General features: G+C 38.6%; 1 long non-coding RNA gene across 2 annotated transcripts in view; it reads right to left on the bottom strand.

Moving 5' to 3' along the window:
• Positions 1 to 24,937, bottom strand: part of LOC145660712 (uncharacterized) — a 49,624-nt gene that overhangs the window by 11,931 nt on the left and 12,756 nt on the right. For both annotated transcript variants that reach the window (XR_014126866.1, XR_014126867.1), the window contains exons 2-3: positions 9,789 to 9,954; positions 3,288 to 3,490 (exon numbers count right to left, since the gene is read on the bottom strand). This is a non-coding gene — a long non-coding RNA (uncharacterized LOC145660712). The remainder of the gene's footprint in view (positions 1 to 3,287; positions 3,491 to 9,788; positions 9,955 to 24,937) is intronic.

Genomic DNA, 24,937 nt, shown 5'->3' with positions numbered 1-24,937 from the left:
ACCAAGACTCGATTCTTTCAATGCAAGCCACACTACATTCACACTTCACAGCTTAAAAGTCATATATACGCAAGGACAATTCAATATTATTGACTGTACTCTTTAATAAATGTGTTTATATTCTGAAAACAACAATAAGAATAATCACTGAAATGGAAGAAAGCAAAAAATTGAAATAACGATCTGGCGATGGAATTGAGTCATATATGTTGGTTTATGTGTAAGCACGAACGTGAAGTTCATTTTCGTTAATTATTTAATTACGAAACTACATAATGTTTTGTACTTTTCAATATAGTTAATATGCAACGTATTTCATTAATTTGCCCACTCATATTGACCGAAGCTGCGACATATTTCTAAATAATCAGAAAAATGAGGTCATTTTAAGATGAACTGTTTTCTTAAATCTTGGGGCAACAAAACACTAACGGCGGGTAATTGTTTATATGACGTGAGGTGGCGCTGTAGTATAAAATAAGTTTTGTACTACTGAACACGCTTTGTACTATATTCATAGCAAGCTACGCGTTGTATATTATGAGATAACAATTCAGAATCACTATAGATTTGCATTACGGACAAATTTACTTATTATGTTAAGTAGGAAGAGATGAGTAGTTACGAATCAACAATACACTGTCCTTAAATAAATTAATAACATTTCCATACATATCAATATATACATGTTTCATCACAAACGAAGCAAAAATACACATACTAATACATATCATTACACATAATTAACTACTACAGGTATATGGTAAACAATCCACTAAATATCACCACATTCTGAATCGGCTCTGATACTGAAAAGGAAAGGGAATAGTCAGAGCCCGATGTTTTCAATTAGGCCTATAAGATTATTGTTAATGAACCCGAAGGGACATATCGAAACTATTAAGGGGAAAGGAACCTTTACGAAATTATTCATCCCATTCTAAATTGGAAGCTGCGGTCAATTTAAGAGTAAATGGAAGTCCCTGTTAGAGTTTACACTGACATAGTGAAATTTAACGCCACTAAAAAGAGCCTACATACACAGACATGTTTAAAAAATCACATGAACTACATACACAGAACTATACTTAGACAGGCTATCGCACCCTAATTGAATTTGGGAGGGCAAAAGGGATATCCTAAACGTTTTTAAATCATTAAATCTTAATTTGGAGAGCTTACAACAGCAGAAAACCAATTCACTATTCCTTCACTCCTGGCCACAGTACTTATAGTTATAAACATGGCGTCTCAGAGCTGAATTCTATATTTTATAATTTTTAATTAGTTTCCCTGTAGTATTTTAACAGTTCACGACTCCATTCAGCTTTTAAGGTGTTAATTTATTAATTACAACTATTTTACCTGCTTACATCATAAAAAATCCGATTCCTTTTATGAATTTCACTCCATCACTTGGATCTAAGATGTTGCTCCGCTAACTGCTACCAGAAAAAGACGAACTAAATCGCGCCAGAATACTCAGGTGGAATATAGTTCTCAAATCATAACACGAGATTCTCGCGGCGGAAAATATAAAGCGAATAAAAATTGTAACTCCTTAAATAGAGACAAAAAAAAAGTTTGAAAACTTCTTACGCATTTTGCTTGTCCAATAATAATCTAGTTATTTTTTCTCTGTAGTGACTTATTTCTCTTGATTTGTTGTGTTATACAATGTACTAGTCAACATTCATGTGAAATAGAAAGTTAAAAGAAAAATGGTAGAGTGCTTATCTCTGGTGCTAGAGGTCCTTGGTTCGATCCCTAGGCAAATAAATTTATGGTGGACAACATCGTATGCGTGGATTTTCTCGTTTCCTCCCACTTTGTCACTCTTCCAATTGTACAATCATTATTCACTTGCTTTTATAGCGAACATGCAGCCAGAATGGGCAAAATTATAAGTTTATTTTTAAAACACCTTTTATTATTAAGAAATTAATATTTCTTGTTTGGAACTGTGAGCATCCTTTGCGATTTTAGAATAGACTGTTATTCCGGAAATAGGGACACGGATGTCACAGTAACACACTTTCACCGACTTAAAATAAAAACTCATATGAGTAAACTAGGATACTCATCTATATATAAGCTCAAATTTAGAAAGTTTACTGGTCCAATTCAACACGAGTGAATAGAGTGTCAACGCCGTCGCTCTGTGCGCCGAAAGAAAGGACCCGACGCCAATACTTCGGTGATGTAGCATCTAGCACCAGAAGTCCAAGTAGGTGATCCGGCCTACGTCCAAGTGTCCAGAAACGTCTCTGCCTGAGACAACTTCCAGGGAAGACTTCCCAGACCCAGACCAGCTCCGCCGAGGACAGCCGCCAGCCAAGTTCGAACCCTGGACCAGAAGGTTCCAAGCCGAGTAGCGAGGCCCAGCGAGTCTACGAGGCGATGCCACAAGAAAAGAAGAGGAAAAGTTTCCCGGCGGGTTTGAACCAAGGACCTCAACAACCGAATACAAGTGCATAGTGCGTCGTATGAGTTCCAATAACAACAGTGTCAATAGTTAGCCCAGTTCATTGGACAGCATCCAGCCGAGAGATACGTGAGTAAGCAAAACCATATTTTGATTTATTTCTCAAAGAGGTTCATTTGAGAAGAAAGGAAGCTAATACTCTATTCCTACACATAGGCTTGCATTGGCATGTTTTAATTCATTTGTCTCAATTTGGTCAGCCTTCAGCTAACGAGACACCCGGTCATAAACCGAGACCCTTCAGGTCAATGTGTAGACCGGTCTAGTTAAAAATTTAAATTATCCCCTTTTAGAACTCCGGATCTTTCATCCCATTCATTCATCTTTTCATCGTCATCTATTTTGTAATAAAATATAAAATCCAATTTCCAATCTTTCATTGACGTAACATATTATCTCTAACCACCTAACCGTGTAGTACCCTAGTACCGTTGTACTTTAATCATAGTCTCCCTTAGCCTAAAGAACATAACTGTGGGACGTTAAACTCAAAGCTTTCATTTCGTTTTTTCTCATTCTTTTCCGACTGAATTCAACACATTTCCATCTATCATAGATATGTTTATCCCTGAAAGAATTTTCCGATTTATTTTGTGTAAAATTAAATTGATAGTATTGCTAGGTAAGTGTTGATTTTTTCCGTTATCCTTGTTATATGTTTGACTATAAAATAGCGTACATATTGTATCTGATATTAAACACATAAATGAAAAAATAATAATTAACATTGATGAAGTCACTTAAAGGAAGTCACCTGCTTCTACTTACCACGACACCAGAAGTAATAGAAACCATAATTTACCTTTTCTTACGTAAAGCATGCACGTATTTCGGTACAATATCCATATTCTGTTATTCTGACGTAGCCTTTTTTGCACACACATCGATTCATTGCAATAGGTTTGCACATCTTAGAAGGACGTGGTACATGGTATAGAAGATCTCCGCATGTCGTGTCACATTTTGGATCTCCAGCTAGAGCCACTTCTTCATTTCTTCCACAATCTATAAATGACAGAGAAACTATGATTTATGGAGAACAAAAATAATGTAGGAGTTTTTTAAAGGAAATTACTACAGGATCTGGATCACTAAACTGTTTTCTTACTTGTTAGAAACGTAATCATAACTTATAACATAATTCTGTCACCCTGAAAGGTATCCTCTTCAAAATGAGGAGCTCCAAGTGTCACGCACGATGGTTGCTAACTATCGATGCCCACGAAATGAGATACGCTGTATGGATTGATTGATTGATTGATTTTGAGTTTATGTCCCGTTCAGCAGCGAGGCTATATGAGACGTGGACCTACTGATTAACGTGGAATCAGAACCACATGAGCTCCCGCCGGGAATCGAACCCGGGTCTCCCGCGCCAAAGGCGCGTACGCTAACCGCTGAGCCAAGGAGGAGCTCATACGCTGTATGGAATTCGAGGCGAGAAAAGAGACAGCCAACCTGACAAGTCTAGCCTCGTTTTGAATTTCTCGATTTTTTTTAAGTATTTTAAATTATTTTGTTGAAAATTAGTCTGAACAACTTCTCGCAAACGAATACTAAATTTTATTACTTCAAGAGAGGGTTATACCACCAAATAGAATATCAAGCTCGAAGCAAAACAATATTGTGATAGTACTTCATAAGTTCTGTAATGGACAACTTTTACTAATTTATACAGTCTGTAACAAATAGTTATAATCATGCAATTAACCTGATAGAAAAGTAACTAGTCACAGTTGAAACTTACATCAGAAGCCATTTTAAACAGTTTAAACTATCTGTTTGGGATTAACACTGATTAACATGAATGAACATTGTATGAATAAATACGGGGCTGGATTAAGAGGGATCTCCATGTGGACAGGAGTCTCCACTCTGATCAAAATCTCAACTAGTTATCTAAAGAGAATCATGGAGATACAATCATCATCATAAAATAAAATATGACAGAAAATATGAAACATATTCCCTTAACTTTCCTACTGTACTTTTACAGAAATGTATTAGATAAACTCAGCAGGAGCCACATACTTTTTCTAGTCCCCCGGCCTCCAGATGGGTTAATCTAGCCCTGAATAAATAATATTCCATTTATATGTATACTAATATAGAAACGAAAAAAAAAATACATAAGAAGTTTTCTTTTTTACATAATTTACCCCAACTAATATTTAAAGAAAAACTATTTTGCAAAAACTTATTTGAAGTTGGAACTGACAACTGAATTCCTAGTTTAAGCTTTCTTTACTATGCAATGTTACGACAGTCGAAGCAAGGACTTTGCTTTCGATTGACTAGGAATACAAATCTCACTTTCAGTATTTTAAAACTTTGAAAGGAAATAATTGGATGTTCTTGAAAAATGAAAAAGAAATCTTACGTCCCACGTTTATGCAAGCTAGGCTAAAGGAGATAGTGATGATGAGAAGTGAATGAAACGGTCGAATGAAAAAGTGGGAGGAAAGGTGAGAATCCCGACAAAACCCACGCACACGGTGTGTGTCTACCACACAGTTCACTTGGTGCGAGCTGGGATCGAATAAGGGCCCCAAGCACCAGAGGTGAAAGGTCTACCACAGCCACCCTGGGTCACAAAGCAAAATATATGAGATTATTTTTTTACTGTGAGTAATCGGCAAAAGGTTTTCACAGAGTAACAAACTATGCACGTTTTGTTCACTTAGAAAGGGCTTTAAACCAATAGGTTATTCCTTAGATTGAGTGTTAAAATTATTTCAGCACTGAGACTGTATGAGACGTGAACCTACAGCTTAACGTGAGATTGGAATTACATGGCTCCACTGGGAATTGAACTTTTGTCTCCCACACCAACGGCACGTATCTAATTATACAACTACAAGGGAGCTCCCTACAGCTTAATCAAGGATTCGAATTGGGTGAGCTCATACCAGGCATCGAACCTGGGTCTCCTGCAACAAACGCGCAAACTCTCCTTTCCGCTGAGTGAACTGGAAACTTTTTATACGAATGCTAAAAAAGGTTGAGCTGAAAGGAGAAACTAGGATATGAACCAATAAATAAGGGAATAGATGAATCTTATTGTTTGTTAAAAGACACTTTTCAACGAAGACTCTATTTTTGGCATAAATTTCTTTAACACTCTACCCCCCTATGCCTTTCAATCAGTGATATCATAAAAAAATCCTTATAAAAGAGATTCAAACTTGTCAGCCGTTTTCCGGATCTAGAAAGCTACTGATTGGACACTAATTTCAGTCATCTTTTACACTTTATTTCTCACTTCAGTCCCAATGCGTGTTGAACTTGGGCATAAATGGGATCGGAAGAGTCAGTGTTCATCAGGGGAACTCGAAAACTAAAATTCAACATTTCTATCTGACGTTTTCGATTGTTTTTACAGGTCACTCCTTTTCACCTCACCCTAGCGGGTCTTGATAGTGTTCTTTCTTTTTCAGATCGTAAGTCATATGTGTATCACGTTTTGTTGTAATTGCTCCAGACGTTCCAGAGTCATGTTGGAACATACATACATACAACATTTTATATCTTTCTGCTTTTCCGATCGTTCATTGATAAGTATACATGCCTGAAGACCGCAGCGTTCAAGTATAAAGGTAGAATTTTAGTTTAATTTAATTTAATTTAATTTAATTTTATTTTATTTTATTTTATTTTATTTTATTTTTGATCAAAAGATCCAATATATTTCAGACAAACATTTTCTTGTAGGCCTTATATCTGAAGAACTACATACAGTGTAGCCAAACCCAAACTATCACTTAACTTAGTATAATGTGTTTATTCCGTAAAACATACGAAAACTCAATTTAGGGGGCGTTCAAAAATGTTGTGGTCCCTGATTCAAAAACTAATTTTTGGCCAAGATCGCAACCTTTTGACCCATTTCTTTGGATCATTCCTAAAATCCTTGTTAAATAACATTCTAAAAGATTGATTTTTCTGTTGTTCCCCAAGAAATGTGGTAATTAACTATAAAATCAAATCAAATAACGACTTTCTAGAAAACAAATCTAATAATTTTATTTAAAATTTCAATTAACTCTAATCAGGACGACATTTTTACTTTCACATTCTCCTTTACCACATTAATGAAAGCAACTACACAATGTATAAGCATTGATCTTAATTAGATCTGCGAATGTACGATAATCCCGTATCTTTCGAATGAAGAATTTGAAAAAAAAAAAAAAGAGAAGAAACGTGGTCTTATAGTCAGCGGCACAAATCTGTCTTCAACATTAGGGAGACGTGTAAGGCCGTTTGCTTTCTTTTTTTTTTTTTAAGTGATGTTCAAATATTTGTGAAGTTGAAAACCAATGAATGAATGAAGTAGTGGAATGAGGAAAGTGGGAGAAAACGAAAGAACCCTGAGAAAACCCAAGCACACGGTGTTCGTCCAACACGAAGTTCACTTGGCAGGAGCTGGGATCGAATCCGAGATCCCACGCACCAGAGGTGAACACTCCACCACTGAGCCACCGCGCAGAATCTGAAGAGAAAATCAATGACATGTTAGAAAACTTGATAAGAGCTGTGAAGAATATGGGATGAAAATAAATGTTAGAAAGACAAAAGTCATGACGATTGGAACGAAGGGCTTGGTGTCAAATATAGAAGTAGGAAGGGAGAAAAAGAAAAGGTGACTAGTTTTCGATACCTGGATAGCATTATTAGTAATGATATGAAATGTGAAGTGAAATAAAAGGAAAGATAGGAATGGCGAAAGAAGCCTTAGGAGGAAGAAAATATTATTTTTTAGGACCTTGAATAACGAGTTGAGAAAAAGACCATAAAATTCTTCGTATGGAGTATTGTACTGTATGTGTCGGAAACATGGACATTAGGCAAAAATGATGAAAAAGAACTGGAAGCCTTCGAAATGTGGGTGTGGAGAAGAATCAAGAGAATTAGCTGAGTCAATGTTAGATATGGTGGTAAAAGAAGAACAATTTTAAATATTATTAAGAAGAGGAAAATAAACTGGTTGGGACATTGGCTAAGAGGGAACCGTATCATGAAGTACGTGCTAGAGGGTATGGTGCTAGAAAAGAGAAGGAAGGGGCGAAGGAGATTACAATTAATGGACGATATCAAAACAGAAAAATCGTACGTGAGGAGATTAGCGGAAGACCGTGCAGCATGGAAGCTTCTCAGTTGAAGCAAGTGACCTGCCAATAATGGCAGAATACCTATGAAGATGATTATGCAAATATTGTCCACTTTACAGAAAACTAAATGTTAATTCAAAATCCTAATATCTATATTGATATGACTCATGACTCATAAAGTACAAAGTTCAAAGTTAAGTCGCAATATGGCCCAAATGAGCTTATGAAAAATATTTTCATTTTGTTAACTCAATACTATCGTCAGTAACATGGTATTTTTTTTCTTAATTCCTTCTTCGCCATGATCTATACTACAATGTCAAATTTAGACAATAGTGATAAAAGCAACCTTGAAGATTTTGAGACAGAATAATTACACAGAGTTTCAGTCGCTCAATTTTTGTTCGCCACTGAAATTTTCTGAAAAATCATGGACAGCATATGTACCGTATGAATTGAACCAAATTCATGCGAGCGGGACCAAGGATAGCATAGTAGTAAACCTTGATAAGCTTAGTAGACATATCAAATATTACATTGTACAGGTTCTTCGTTCTCGACTTACGAGCCATTGAATGTGGAATGACTACTTATCACTTAAAAATGTGAACATTTATATTAGTTTTATACGAGGGGAGTCAAAAAGGTCATGGAATTCTGTTATAGCTCTTAATTACCACAATATAAGTATACACTAACTTAATCGCCATCATAGTTGGCATCTTCGGAACACACACACACACACACTCGTTGCATCGCTCTTGCGATTGGTGAAAACACCGACAAAACGCCTTTTTTGGTACCTTCCGAAGTTCATCCGTCGTCGCATTGGTTTTGAACGAAAAAGGACCATTTTTAGCTTTGGGAAGAGCCAAATACCCGATGGTGATAAATTGTTTTGAATGCTATGAAACTCTCTGAATCAAATAATCCCAATTTCCGCATGAACTTGATGTTTGCGCGTTGCTCCACCAACTGATCCAAGGATGTTATAAATAGAGGATCTGCCCATATGTATCTTCATCCTTTTAAATCGATGAAGCCAAAAAAACAACCGAGCATCGACACGTCTGATTGGCTACTCTCGTTTCTACCATCGTGTGATTGGCTACTTTCTTTTCCGTCATGATTGTTGGCTCAAAACATTGTAATCCTATTGGGCGGAGTGGGCAGAGTAGGGGTGGCAGAACTGTGACGTATGGCTTCAAGATTTTGTTGTAAGGGCAGATCCTCTATTTTATAAGATCCTTGAACTGATCACTACACTTTCCTCCATTTAGCTACACTTTTCGTACACTGCCTCTTAAAGACGTGTTCATAACTTGTCAAATTCACAATGAGAACCAATGGTGCCAGATCTAGCATAATGATGCTAGATCTAGCATAATTTGCTTGTCTTTAGCATCTAGAATCTTGCTTTTAGCATCCTGCCTAAATCTAGCATAATTTCAGCAAGTTTATCAAAGAGCCGCAAAACCTGGAGATGAGAAAGAAGTTAGTCTTGGGAAGAAAAAAAAAACCGGCAGAAATGTATCCTCTCCCATTGATTCATACAGTCGGTAAACCATACAGGCAATCTTATTATTCGAAGCAAGTTTGAAACCGAAGATCATCCCTTCACCGATGCCTTTAGAGAAGGGGGGGTAAAAACAATTTAGTGTTTCTGAAAATGAGTTAGAAAACGAGTTTCTTAAGTGACAACCTTAGACTGTTAATGAAATTGATGCATCACAAGAAAACTAGCTATTGTCAAAAAAGAAACAAAATCAGAAAGTACAAAAAAAAAAAAAACCTCTAGTTTCCAGAAGTTTTAATGTTTATGTTGGAACTTCAATCTTTTTAAAAAAAATAGGAACAAAAAAAGGAAAAAAATAGAAAGCCTTTCTACATCCTAAGTTGTTATTTTTAATATTAGAGATTAAAAAAAAACTGAATTAGTAATTATAAGAATCTAGCATAATTTCGATCAGGTTTTGGAATAATTCCTAGCTGTGAGTCTGGCAACGCTGATTAGAACCTACAGCACAAGATTCATTGTGGTTGCGTCACAAATGCTAAAAACTAGAACAACATTCCAGGAACTTTGTGACTTCTGCTCGTATTATGGTTATTATACTTACAGTTGTTGCGTCTCTTATCTTTTCTTGTATTTTTACCCCTAAGTAAGAATAACAAAAACCAGTAAAGCTTACCTAAATCTAGTGGTGGCCGTAATTGTGGCCAAGGATTTCCAAGAACGAATATCAAGCAGCAGGAAGCGAACAGAAGACTTAAAATTTCAATCTTCATCATTTTGACTCTGATCAGCTATTCTTTAGTTTACAGTAATTTTATACTGTTTTTCGAGAGCGAAATATCCTAAAATATACAACATAAAAATTAATTTCCATTAAGTTAAAATGTAGAATTATTCGTTATATTTTAATGATTAAGTTCAAATACTTATTGATAATGACTAATTAACTCTCGACCATTACAAATTTAAGATAATCTTTGCCATTATGAATATCATTAAACTGATGCATAAAAAATGTTGAGTTAATGAACAAAGGACGATAAAAATGCAAAGGAGGAAAATATTACTATGTAATCCATATCATTTGTTTCTTAAAGATATACAGTTCTTTCTTCAGAGAGAAAATAAAGATATCGTTTCGTAGTTAATTCTTGCTACGTCCTTCATAAATGAACTCAAATTTAAAATTACTTATATTACTACTATTACATCACGTATACTGTTATAAAGGTAATTATTCACGCGAAATGTTTACTAATATTCATTGTTAATAATCTAATTCTTTTCAAATCTTTTTACACATGCGTATGTATAAGTAGATGGATGTATATATATGTGTGTGTACGTTCCAGCATAACTTTAGTATGTATGGTGCAATTTTAACAAAACTTGAAACACAGAGCTTACGTTTTACCAACATTTATCGCGAGCTTGTTAAATAAAAACATTCGAATAACCTTGTTTGATTTTATATATATATATATATATATATTTAGATAGATATTAGGGTGTCCCTTATTTTGGGTAATTTCGCGTTGCGATACGCACACACCCCAAATGTATTCTATGTAACCATAAACACGCATAAAATAGCAACTCCCTACGAGAACGTTAACCGGTGCCGACTTGACGACAGTCTTGAAATGAACGTTTCCACATTATAATATAATTTAGAAATTCCAACCGTGATAACTGAGAAACTAAAAGAGACAGAGAAACGAAACTTTGTATCCTACCTTCTTATATATATATATATATATATATATATATATATATATATATATATATATAGCGGCGGATCCAAGGGGGCTATAGTAGCTATAGCCCCTCCTCAGACAATAACTGAATAAAATGGGCTTCAAGCCTGCATTACACTGGATCAAGCTGAAAACTATGGTTTAGCCCCACCCTTGATCATATCCTGGATCTGCCACTATGTATATATATATATATATATATATATATATATATATATATATATATATATATATATAGATAGATAGATAGATAGATAGATAGATAGAGATAGATAGAGAGAGAGAGAGAGAGAGAGAGAGAGGCTGGTAGGAAACTTCGGGGGGTGATTCCCGACACTGAAACAAGAAAAAAAAGTCCTTTTGCACTTTTCTCTAGGACACAGTTTTGGAGCTACGTGATGCCGAAAACATGGCAAAATACACTTTAGAGCGCTATATCTTCTCTATTTCGAATGATAGAGACAAGGCGGCATGGTCACCTCAAAGGAACGAAACCTGCTCTATTCAAAGATGGGTTTGTCACAATCCTGAAATCAGTGCACAAGGGATTCCCCAAAGGAGCGTAGGGACTCCCGGAGAAACTGTCAGGTAAAGATACGTCAAAATAGGCGTGAACGGATAGGTTACACACCTAGTAACCATAATTAGTTGTAACGATGTCGAGATCTCAAACAGAGACGAAATGGTGGATACGTCATATTCGCTAAGTGTGGTTGCATAAGGTCTTCGCCAGAGCGAAAATTAAACTACCGCTAATTTTATAGTTTTTCTGTAATGTGTTGAAAATAAATACAAATATTGGGAAACCAAAAATATAGTGCGCTAGATATTATGATTATGCATGTGATACCGTCATCACAACTCACTTATCTGCTTTCCATTTGCAACTGCCGAAAGATTTAGCATTTTTTGCGGGTTTTGTAAATAGCGGCACACCCAAAGAAGATAGGTGTGTTGTGATAACGGTTTCACATACAGAACATTATCTAGTGCACTGTGTTTTTTGTTTTTCCAATAATTTATTTGTTTTCAAGATATTATTGAAAAAAAATTAAATTGGCGGGAGTTTCATTTCGCTGTGGTGAAGATCCATAACCACCAGGTACTTATGGTAACCAACAATGCAGTGGTATTAATCATTCCTGCCAGGGATACTATGTTATTTTCATGACATAAGCCGGGGATAAGCTTTTACGTGAAGGCGATTTCCCCTGCATCCCCTCGTTTATTCGAACACTGCCGACAGCAAAACATTGACTATTTTCGGGAAAATTGCATGGTCAAAGAGTTCTATAGCTACCATAAGGCTAAACCACACTACATACGTACTTCGTTGATTTGCTTCGAGAGGATCCCCAAGTTGCCAATCCAGGTCATTCCGATGCACAAGGAGTTAGCACTGAAGAAACAATAAGTGCACAACAAACAAACAATACATCACCATTGAGCAGACCTACCTTGTCTGTCAAAGTCATCCGGGAAGTTGAAGTGGGCAACTACTACATTGTGTGTTGTGAATCACGTTCATAGTGTAGTGTGTTGTGACAATGGCCCATTACACCAATCAGGAACAGGCCGAGATGATTTTTGTGTATGGAGAAGCACATAGAAATGGTAGGGAGGCAGCCCGATTATACAACGATCGATATCCCAATAGACGCCAACCGCATCATACAACATTTGTAACACTGTTCCGTCGTTTGTGTGAGACCGGAACGTTTCACCTGCCATCTATGACACGGGAAGACCACGTGAGGAACGCACTGTACATGCCGAAGAACGTATTTTACATGTGCTCGGTGACCCGAGTGTAAGTTCCAGGGAGAGCTTGCCCGTCAGCATTATGTCAGTCATGAGAGGGTATTGTCGATCCTTCATGCCAACAATTTCTACCCCTATGATTTGCAACGGGTACAAGGTCTATCTTCAGGGGATTTTCCTCCCGGGCTGGACTTTTGTATTCAGTTTCTCCATTTGGTGGCAACAACTGTCGGTTTCCTCTAATTCATTTTGTTCACAGATGAAGCCCAATTTGGAAGTAATGGTATCCAGAATTTTCATAATAGTCATCTGTGGTCTGTGGATAATCCACATGGAATGGTACAGGCCCGCCACCAGCACGTTTCGTATCAACTTTTGGGCAAGGATTTTAGGTGACCACCTCATTGGACCAGTTGTTCTTCCACAACGACTCACTGGGCTTATCTATTTGAACTTCTTGCGAGAGATACTTCCTACACTTCTGGAGGATGTGCCGTTGGTCTTACGTCAACGTATGTGGTATATGCACGATGGTGCCCCGGCGCATTTCTGTCGCCCCGTTCGTGATTATTTGAACACTGTTTTCTCGAGCAAGTGGTTCGGCCGTGGCGGTCATATGTCATGACCTGTCCGGTCGCCGGATTTAAACCCTCTGGATTTCTATTTATGGGGGCATCTCAAAACTGTTGTTTATGCTACTCCGGTATCTGATATCCAAACGTTGGAACAACGCGTCCGAACCGTTTCTGACGCTTTGCGGGAAGAACCAGACACGTTTTGACGTGTGCGCCGGTCTGTGTTCAGAGTGGTGGACGTCATTTTGAGCATCTTCTTTAGTGTTGCCACAGGTAAGACTGTTGTAAGACTTCTGAAACATTTAGTGTCATTCTTTGTGATACTTATTCATCACGGACACCAGTACGAGCTGTAGTGTATCATCCTTGAAAATGCAGTCCATGTTTGCCTGTACGAATGCTTACTTTTGTCCATATCTTCCATGCCTCAGTTGCCTACTCGGTAGGGCCTACAGCGATTCTCGGCCCTGCAATGTCTGCGTACTCTGTTTGATGCGAAACCGCTACACCAACACCCATGTCCGGCGGTGTTCCCTTGAATTGGTCCCCGACGGTGCAATGGGGAATCCCCACTTTTCCAGCTCTCATTCCGCAGTTTGTACGTAAGCCATACGTAACACGTCATAGTACATACGTCTGTTTCACTTTTTACTGCCCCTACCATGTCTGCTTTGCGGAATCCCCTTCTTCCTGTATCGACTCCCATTGAGCAGTTCCATCTGCTCCATTTTGTTTGCATCATCAGTTCCCTTGAGTATGATATTCTTTCTCATTTTGTGGACCGACGTCACTATCTCAATTCGTTCGGGAGATATTCTACTTTACCCACAGTGTGTGTGTGATCTTATGCTCGGTTCCTGCTGGAACACGCCGCCTCTTTTGACTTCTGTTCATGACTTGTTTCCTTATTTCCAGTTGTGGAGTCACCTCCTGAAGTGTATTCACCCACACTTCATATCCCAACTTCATTGTTGGTCACTATCAGTATCCAGTGGTTATGCAACCACACGTACCTAATATGACGCGTCCATCAATTCGTCTCTGTTTCAGATTTCGACATAGTTACAACTAATTATAGTTACCAGGTGGGAAACCTATCCATTCACTCCTATTTTGACGTATCTTTACCTGACAGTTTCTCCGGGAGTCCCTACGCTCCTTTGGCAAATCCCTTGTGCACTGATTTCAGGATTGTGACATACCCATCTTTGAATAGAGCAGGTCTCATTCCTTTCAGGGGACCATGCCGCCTTGCCTGTATCATTCGAAATAGAGGATATAGCGCTCTAAAGTGTATTTTGCCACGTTTTCGGCACCATGTAGCTCCGAAACCATGTGTCCTAGAGAAAAGTGCAAAAAGGCTTTTTTTTTCTTGTTTCGGTGTCAGGAATCACCTCCCGAATTATGTCGGTAGAGTTTCCTACCACCCTGAGGCTCATCTGGAAAGTAACTTTCAATGCGTTCCATAGCTAGAAACAATATGTTGCGCGAAGCGACTATGAGCACTTGAGGTCCTAGCATGGTGCAATCGACAGGAAAAATTGCTGTCAATAACATCGTGGCATCGTGGCAGTGGTTGGAGATGGATGTTCCTCTTCCAGCTCCCGCTGCATGTGAACATTAACATTTTTGCAACGATACCACGATGAGAGAAATTTTTCTGGCCCTGTTCATCACAGGGAACGAAAAGTGGATTGCTTACAGGACTGCACATTTTGACATCCTCCTACAAATTGTCTACACCAACAACATGCCATCTGCTTGCTCATGACGTTAGGCCTATAGATCTGGCACAGATGACAATCGGCGGTATGCCCTGTGCATTGAAAAATTATCACTGCTCACACTTCACAAGCTGCGGGACCTGGAACGTACATCTATATAGGAACGTCCATCTTCAACTATTGCCACGACGCTACTCAGAGCACCAGGGAAGTTCCACTGACGTATGTACCATGCTAGGACTTCACTCTCCCTCGCGTGTACGCAGTCGCTTCGCGCAACATATAATTTCCTAGCTATGGGATGCGTGGGGAAGTTACTTTCTGGTGCGCCTCGTATACATATATATATATATCCTTGTAAGCATATTATTGAATGAACAACTACATTTATTTCATCGGTGAGTGTCAAATTTAACAGTCCTTGCCCATACTTACCACTCTTCTTTTTTTCAAACTACCATAACTTCATCTGTCTGGTGGTCTATGTCGCATGGAATAGGTATTTCTTTCCCATCACCAACATTAGCACTGCAATCGTTGACTTTGGTGCCCCTACGAACTTCTCTTCCCAGGGTTCCGTGATGCCTCTCATTTCTCCACAGATGATCGAGTGCCCTTTTGCCCTTTTCATTATTTTATCCGTTCTGGCTGAATACCCTGGAAGAATTCTCTGATGAACAGTAAGATCTTGTAATATGATGCGCATAGTGGAGCTCCAAGTTCCATTGACCAACACCTCGTGAGTATTTTGTGTTGAGTATTTTTACCCATAATGCTTTATTCATTTTGAAGGAATGCTGCTGCTGTAGATGGCTTTGAGATAGACTAGGCTGATAGACTAGAGTAAATTTTAACTAAGTTCTTGGTTTTTAAGAAAGAGTGACGTTTGTAGAAATATTTTGGTTGAGGATGGCGCTGTGTGCTAGAACAAATTATTAATGTGGTGAAGCCATTCTCGAAACTAACTTTTGTTCACCAATTTTTCAGCTTTGTGGTATTTAATGTTTAGAATTTTCTTGGCAGATGGCTCTTTTCTTTTAGTAATTCCATTAGTTTGCGGATAATATGGTTAAACTTGCAGTAATTTAATGTTCCTCTCCTTCCAGTACGAGATAAAAGAATCAACTCTAAATGGTGGACCGTTGTCGGATAACTATTGTCTTTGGGAAACCAAAGTAGGAAAACACTTACTTTGTCAAGTTTGAACTGAATTTCCCTGCTTTTTTTTCGAATTCACCATCCAAACTTTTACTCACTTGGAGTAAGCACCAACTAATAGTAACGTGGTAACGCTGAAAATATAAAAGTGTTCGAAATGAATTCGTTCCCAAGGTTTAATCTCAGACTTCCAACATTTGTAGTCGGTTCTTGGGCAGAAATTAGACATAGCTTGATATAAAGTATATTCCTGATACAATTGTGTATCTCCTATACTAATTTCGACCACCATACCTCACTTAAGACTACATTTTTCATCATGCAATTCCTAAATGGTTCATATTAGGGATGGCCAGAACCGGATCCTGGTGGAACCGGTTTTCGGGTCTGAACGGATCCGGTTCTAGAAGATCCGGTTCCAGAACCGGTTTTTCGGATCCAGGTCTAGAACCGGTTCTTCGGATCCAGGTCTGGAACCGGTTCTTCGGATCCAGGTCTGGAACCGGTTCTTCGGATCCAGGTCTGGAACCGGTTCTGAAAACAGAACCGGTTTCTCGCGGAACCGGTTCCGCTGGAACCGAAACTTTGTGACCATCCCTACGCTAAACCCGAGCTGCTGGCAAGCTGTGAACAGTATGCTAGATGAAATGGTGGAAGCGACAGGCAGGCGCCCAGGCGGCGGCAGCTTGTCTCATTTGGCTAAATAAACTGGGTAACTGGCAAACTCATTGGTTAAGCAGGCAAACTGGCCAACTCATTTGGCTAAACACCCACTGGTGGACCAAAATTGTTTTTCTGGGGGCACAAACGGGTCTGGGCGGGGAAGGCACAAGCGCATGGTCCTCTTTGCATTATTTTTGAAGGTGAACTTTATGCCTCCTTTACGGGTCTTTGGGGGCTTTCGGATCCAGGTCTGGAACCGGTTCCTAAGATCCGGTTCTGGAACCGGGTTTTCAGAACCAGATGTGGAACCGGTTCCTAAGATCCGGTTCTGGAACCGGGTTTTCAGATCCAGATCTGGAACCGGCTCTTAAGATCCGGTTCTGGAACCGGGTTTTCGGATCCAGGTCTGGAACCGGTTCCTAATATCCGGTTCTGGAACCGGGTTTTCGGATCCAGGTCCGGAACCGGTTCCAGAACCGGTTCTGAAAACCGGATCTCCGAGAACCGGTTCCTCGCGGAACCGGTTCCGCCGGAACCGGAACTTTGTGGCCATCCCTAGTTCATATGTAATTTAGTTAAATACTGTGATCTCACTTTGTGAGGAAGAACAGTACAACCGTTTAATACTAAAAATTTCCCTTTTAATCCAAAAGTATATTTCTATTTAAAGAAGCCTTTATTTTTCTTAGTATCAACGAGGTATTTATTTAGGCCAATCGTCTTTTGTCCAGCGAATTACAGTTTGTAGCCAACTATCATTGGCGATTTCGGTAAGTATTTCATTTTTCGAAAGAATAAAAATATTTATTTGAGGTATGTAATTTTGAGACACTGTTTCATCTTCTGTGACTTCCGATGCAGGAAACCGAGAAAGGAAATCTGCTACCTTTACTTGCTATGTTTACAATAGCTGAAACCCTTAATTTCCTAATACAATCAACCATCTTTGCAGCCTTGAGGACGCTCTTGTGGGAGGCGAATTTATTCCAAATACCCAATGGACAGGATGTGAGTCCATAACTAATTTAAAATGCCGTCCATAAAGGAATTTGCGGAACTTACAGATGGGGAACACAACAGCTAATGCTTCTCTCTCAAATTGGGAATGTTTTTTTCCGCTCTAGATAAGGTTGCTGAAGCGTATTCAATAGTGTGCAGATTTCCAGTTATTTGATTACAGAGCATTGGTCCAAGCTACGGTAAAATTCACTACTCCAATCAATTTCCGAGAAAATTGTACATGAATTTGATATTTTACTTGCACCTATTCCCATTTGAAAAAAAAGTTGAATCCAATATGGCGGCTGGGGTGGATAACATGTGTCAGAGAAGCAGTACTTGTTCCAAAGGTTTTGCACATGCCCACATTTATGTTCAGTCACACCTAAAGAAACTAGAAGCAATTCTGTGTCCGAGCGTTATAGTAGTGTATGATTAAATTTCGGATATATGAAGGCCCATAAATATGCAAATTACCGGTATGGGCAACTAAAATTAGCAATACACATTGGACCACGGAAAACTTTGCATTTGAATCAATTTTACACGAACCCCCAGGGAACAATTCGCGTATGTACCTTGTTAGACTCATCTAAATAAAGCCCTAATTAAAGTGAAAATCTGACTTATACTTTGTTGAATTGCAGTTAACAGGCCTTTATTTCGATATAAACACTGTCTCAATATCAGCAAAAACAGAGAAATAACAGTAAAGTGTTTAAAATATCCCGACAAGAATGTTCGTTTCCTTTTCATTTATAACTTGGCAACACTAGCTCTGAGTCCAACAAAAAGAACTGAGACACTACATTACATTTCAAAGATTTAATGTGAGCATTGTATTCTTTTCTCCAAAGTACGTCAGAAAAAATCTGTATTCTCACATGTAGTGAAAAATGCAAGGTGATGTTCATTTACACTTATTCCACTTGGAGTACAGGTGCAATCTGTACCTTGTTTGAGTTGCAGTCAAGCGGGTTTTCTTTTAATACTGTATTCTTGGAATAACATAGCAAAAATAATTGATAGAAAGATATTTTGGAAGTTTTCCTTAAACATATTCATTAGGTTATTACTTTGGAGTTGGGCAGCCATGTTTCTGTGACACCTAAAAAATTAGGACATATCCTTTTCTGTTACAAATGTATCCTGTATATTTTGCGATAGCTTTAACGTGAGAAAAAAGTCTTTATATAGAAGTCCTAAATGACTGACTGACTGGTTGATCAATGCCTAGCCAAACCGCTTACGGTAGAAACTTGAAGTTTAGGCAGTGCATTGAATTGTGACGTAAAGTACCTCCAACGAAGAATTTTTGAAAATTTGAAAAGAGGCGGGGTAAACAGAGGTGGAAATTATTAGAGGAAAGTCTCCTATATTGTAGTGGCTCCTAAATTGTACCCGTGTGGTTTATCCTAAACGATCTGCATGGTGGTGCCGCCACGTGGCTGTTTTTTTTAACAATGTACCAAACGTCGTCATTGTAGGAGCCGTAAATTGTTCGCAATACGTCAATTTTTTTCTCTGTTTTCACTGTTATTTTGTAAAGGAAAATGTAAGGTGATACGAAACACAAGGTATGTATAAGTACTATATTATACATAATTAAGAATTCCCTACTTAGTTGTCAATAATACAGTATGTTTATTCGACTTCCAAACGAAGCTATGCATCACTGTCGGAAGTCTTAATATACAGAACGGCTTTGTCCTTCCATCTGTTGACAGGTATCAGAGCGGGAAGAGATATAGGGATTTTGCAATCGATTCAGTGTCCTAAGGAAAGGTTCCATTTATTCCGTTAACATTCTATTTGAACCGGAAGTGGTTCGAATTAGTCACATCCGGTATAACATTTATCACCATAAAATGAAAACGGTAACAGATAACGAGAAGCGGTTTTCTTCAAACAATTCAGCTAATCAAGGTAACATACTGTGACTGTTACAAACACTCTACCGAAACCGGAAATGTTTCAAATTTAATATACTTTTGGTTTCAATTCTGATTTCCAAAAAAAAAAAAAAAAAAAAAACCGTAAACGGTAAAAGATATGGAAATCCAGTTTTCTTTCAACCGGATTCAGCTTCCAACCATTGTTTCTGCCTTCTTCATTGAACCTGCATCCAATCCGGAAGTGGTTAAAATGAACCATTTCCGGTTTCAACATTTATCGACATGGAACAAAATGGTATAGGTAGCAACAAACGATTTCCTGCAAATGATTGAGGGTCGGAAGAGAACATAATATCTTAACCCACAACACTTTACCAAAACCGAAAGTGATTAAGAATACCACTGCCGATTTCAATTCTGATCTTTTATAGAGCAAAATCGGTAAGTGATATCGAGATGCGGTTTTTTGTAATTTTTTTTTAGGCTACCAAGAATAGATTCCATCTCTTCCGTTAACCCTCTATTGAAATCGGAAGTAGTTTAAATTAAACATTTCCTCTTTTATATTTATATTAGATAGCGACAAGTGATTTTCTGGTCTCAAGAAAACATACTACAACAACTTGGAAACTCTACCTAAATTGGTAGTCGTTATTTATTACTACTTTCGGTTCCAATACTGATTTACTCAGAACAAAAAAAAGGTAAGAGATATCTATATACAATTTTTTGGGAATCCATTCAGCTTCCCAATAGTAGGTTCTATTTCCCAGTTCATATAGGTGAAAATGTTCCAAAGTACTTTACAGAACATCCCCTTGCAAGGAAGCATCGACTTACCAGTCATCCTGTATATATATCAGAGAAAGAAAAGGATTTGCAGGAAGCAGTTTCAAACCTGAACGACCAATTGGAAGAAACATGCAAAATGAAGATAAATAAGAAAATAACCAAAGTGATAACATTGCACAAAAGCAGAACAGGAAGGAGCAATCGGATGACTGAGGGAGAGAAAATCGAAGACGTTAAGACGTTTCCCTATTTAAGAAGCCTAATATCCTCATAAAAAATGAAGAAGAAGTAAGTTTCAGAATAGCACAGGCTAAATAAGCATTCAATACGGAAAGAGGGCTTCTAACATCAAGAAATGTGTCGTTGAACATTCGAAAACGATTTATCAAGACTAGCGTTTAGCGTGGCGCTTTCCGAATCAGAGACGTGGACATTGAGAAAAGCTGAAATATCCAAGCTGGAAGCATTTGAATTGTGGTGTTGGCGCAGAATGCTGCGGATATCATGGACCGAAAGGAAAAGGAATGAAGCCGTACTAAAGGAAGCTAATGAAGGAGGACAAAGAGAAACAACATGCTCGGTCATCTTATTCGGCATTCTGATTGGATCACCGTGTTGATAGAGGGAAAGGCAGAAAGAAAACCAGAAAGAGGAAGACCAAGGATAGAATATCTAGATGCAGTTACGAAGAAGAGACCTGGCCAAAGTATAAAACAACTCTCCCAAAGGAAAGAGAAAAGTTTTAAAATTTTCATATTGTCCACTAACCGATGGTTGAGAAGAGAAAGAATATTTATATATATCCAGTTTATCCAGTGTAAAGCAGGATTAAAGCCCATTTTATCCAGTGTATACCTGAGCGTCAAGGGGGGGCTATAGCCCCTATAGCCCCCCTTAGATCCGCCACTGTATATATACGCAATTTAGAGGGGCTGATTGTGACACTGACCACTACCTGGTAGCAGCGATAATACGAGAGAGGTTATTATTGAATAAAGGTAATATTCATTGTCCGAAAACGGAAGGATTCAATTTAAAGAAATTAGAAGAGAACCAGGTAAGAGAAGAATACCAGATTGAAGTTTCGAATAGCTTCTCGGCTTTAGAAGATTCGGAGTGCACTAGTGTTGAGGATACTTGGATTGAAATTAGAGATAGCATTAAAATTTCAGCAAAAGAAAAATTGGGACATGCGGAAATACGTAGGAACAAACCATGGTTCGACCAGGAATGCATAAAACTAGCGGAGAAGAGAAAACAGGCAAAATTACGCTGGCTACAAAATCCGAATGAAATAACTGCACAAAATTTCGCAGATATCAGGCGGGAAACTTCCAAAACCTTTAGAACAAAGAAACGTGATTTTCTGAAAGCTAAAATTAAGGAACTTGAAGATAATAGTAAAAATAAAAACATCCGGGATATATATAAGAGAATCAACGAATTTAAGGGCTATCAACCTCGTGCTTATATATTAAAGAAATCTGACGGTACAGTTCTCGCTGACACGGATAGCATCTTAAATAGATGGAAAGATTTCTTTGACGGTTTGCTTAAGACGCAACCAAAAACTAGTGTGCGTGGAGAAAAGGTGACACACACCGCAGAACCGTATATTCCAGAACCCAACCGAATAGAAGTAGAAACCGCTATAAAGAAATTAAAAAAAAAAAAAAAAACACAAATCTCCGGGGGTTTGGGTACAAAACCTCGCGGCCAGAACCTCGCGGCGACAACCTCGTGGACCAAAACCTCGCCTGGCCAAAATCTCGCCTCCAAAAACCTCGCGGCCCAAAATCTCGCCAGGCCGAAACCTCGCCTGGCCAAAACCTCGCCGCCCAAAACCTCGCGGGACAAAATCTCGCCGGCCCGAAACCCCGCCTGGCCAAAACCTCGCCGCCCAAAACGTCGCGGGCCAAAATCTCGCGGGGCCAAAACCTCGCCTGGCCAAAACCTCGCCACCCAAAATCTCGCGGGCCAAAATCTCGCCGGGCCAAAACCTCGCGCCCCAAAATATCGCCATATCCAAAATCTCGCCTGACCAAAATGTAAATGTTCCAACAGATGATAAGGATGACGGTATAAAAGACGCTGTTTCAGAAGAAGTATCACGGGTATTTGACCAAGTCCCTCGATACCATATGAAAATTCTATTTCTGTATTAGAGGATTTCAATGTGAAGGTAGGGCGACAGGATGTTTTTAAACTGGTTATAGGGAAAGAAAGTCTGCATAAGGAAAGTAATGACAACTAACGAGGTTAGTTTCGTGAACTTTGGAACATCCAAAAACTTAAAATTTTAACAAAAATCTAATAATATTTATGAAAATATGAAACAATATATGAGTTTTTACGACGTCCCTTGATTATGTCCTATAGGTTAAAGGAGACGTAGATGACCAGGATGAAGGAAATGATCGAATAAAGAAAGTGGGAGGAAACGGGAATAACCCAAGAAAGCCCACGCACAAGATGTTTTGTATCTTATTATTATTATTATTATTATTATTATTATTATTATTATTATTATTTGTAATGTGGAATTGCATAATAGGAAACACATTGGGTAAATTTTAAAGAAAAGTTTCATTCGCGGCGAGGTTTTGGCACGGCGAGATTTTGGGCGGCGAGGTTTTGGCCCGGCGAGATTTTGTCCCGCGAGGTTTTGGGCGGCGAGGTTTTGGCCACGCGAGGTTTTGGGCGGCGAGGTTTTGGCCACGCGAGGTTTTGGCACGGCGAGGTTTTGTCCCGCGAGGTTTTGGGCGGCGAGGTTTTGGCCACGCGAGGTTTTGGCCCGGCGAGATTTTGTCCCGCGAGGTTTTGGGCGGCGAGGTTTTGGCCACGCGAGGTTTTGGCCCGGCGAGATTTTGTCCCGCGAGGTTTTGGCCGGCGAGATTTTGGGCGGCGATGTTTCGGCCGCGAGATTTTGTCCGTATACCATCTCCGGGTGTAGATGAAATTCCGGCTGAGTTAATTTTGGCTGGAGGCGAAAAATTGTGGAACAAGATACACAAACTTATTCTCCTTATCTGGAACAAGGAAGAATTGCCACAAGAGTAGAAAGAATCAATCATTGTTCCAATTCACAAGAAAGGCGACAAAACTGACTGTAATAATTATCGAGGCATTTCTCTTCTGTCAACATCCTATAAAATCCTTTCAAATATTCTGTTAGCAAGACTGACCCCATACGCAGATGAAATTATTGGAGATTATCAGTGCGAATTTAGACGAAATCGATCAACTATCGACCAAATATTTACCATTCGCCAAATACTCGAAAAAAAAGTGGGAATACCATACCCCGGTACATCAACTATTTATTGATTTTAGAAAGGCGTACGAGTCGGTTAGGAGAGAAACATTATACAACGTTCTTACAGAACTTGGAATACCGAGAAAGCTAATTAGATTAATTAAGATATGTTTAAATAAATCCCAAAGTAAAGTCCGGGTAGGAAAATTTTTGTCCACGAGCTTTCACGTCCAAAATGGCCTGAAACAAGGAGAGGCGTTGTCGCCATTATTATTTAACTTCGTTCTGGAATACGCTATAAGGAAAATCAAAGATAGCAACCAGGGCCTACACTTGAACGGTATTCACCAGATTATGGCATATGCTGATGATGTAAATTTAATAGGGGATGATAGGAGAACAATAGAAAGTATTGCAGAGATCTTATTAAACGCTTGCAGGGACATGGGTTTAGAAGTAAATGCAGAGAAAACTAAATACATGGAAGTGCGTCGGGACCGGAATACAGCAAATTATGGATGCGTTAGAATATTAAATAATACTTTTGATAAAGTGGATAGTTTCAAATATCTAGGATCAATATTAACAGAGGAAAATCATATTCACGAAGAAATTAAATGTCGACTAAAAGCAAGGAATTCGTGTTACTATTCGGTTCAAAATCTCTTGTGTCGAGGAATTTGAAGCTTAAAATATACAAAACGATAATTATGCTTGTTGTTCTGTATGGCTGCGAAACATGGTCACTTACTCTGAGGGAAGAACATAGACTGAAAGTATTTGAGAACAAGATCCTGAGACGAATATTCGGACCCAAGAGGAACGGGAGTGGGGAATGGCGGAAACTTCATAACGAAGAACTATATAATTTATATGGTCTACCCAACATTGTTAGGGTCATAAAGTTTAGGAGGCTTAGGTGGGCGGGTCATGTAGCTAGAATGGAAGAAAGTAGAAACGCTTTCAAAGTCTTGACTGGAAGACCAATCGGAAAACGACAATTAGGAACACCTACTATCCATTTCATAAAGATAGGCCCCTGACTTCGCGGTGCTCCCGTGACGTCCAGTCAAAACTTATACTGCATTGTCGTACCTCGTTGGAATTGTTGGAATGTTGTCTTTCCAATACTTAAGACATACAAATTTTCCTTGTACTGTATAGTGAGAAAAAAATAGAAATTAATGAAAAAGTGCGTATTTTTTCGTACTTTTTTGGTAAATCAATGTTTATAGGACTATATCT

This window comes from Thermobia domestica, chromosome 9 (assembly GCF_964235325.1).
Source record: "Thermobia domestica chromosome 9, izTheDome1.hap1.1, whole genome shotgun sequence".
NCBI classification, from domain to species: Eukaryota; Metazoa; Arthropoda; class Insecta; order Zygentoma; family Lepismatidae; genus Thermobia; species Thermobia domestica.
The sequence above is the reverse complement of the archived record's forward strand: the minus strand, read 5'-3'. Positions and strand labels throughout refer to the sequence as shown.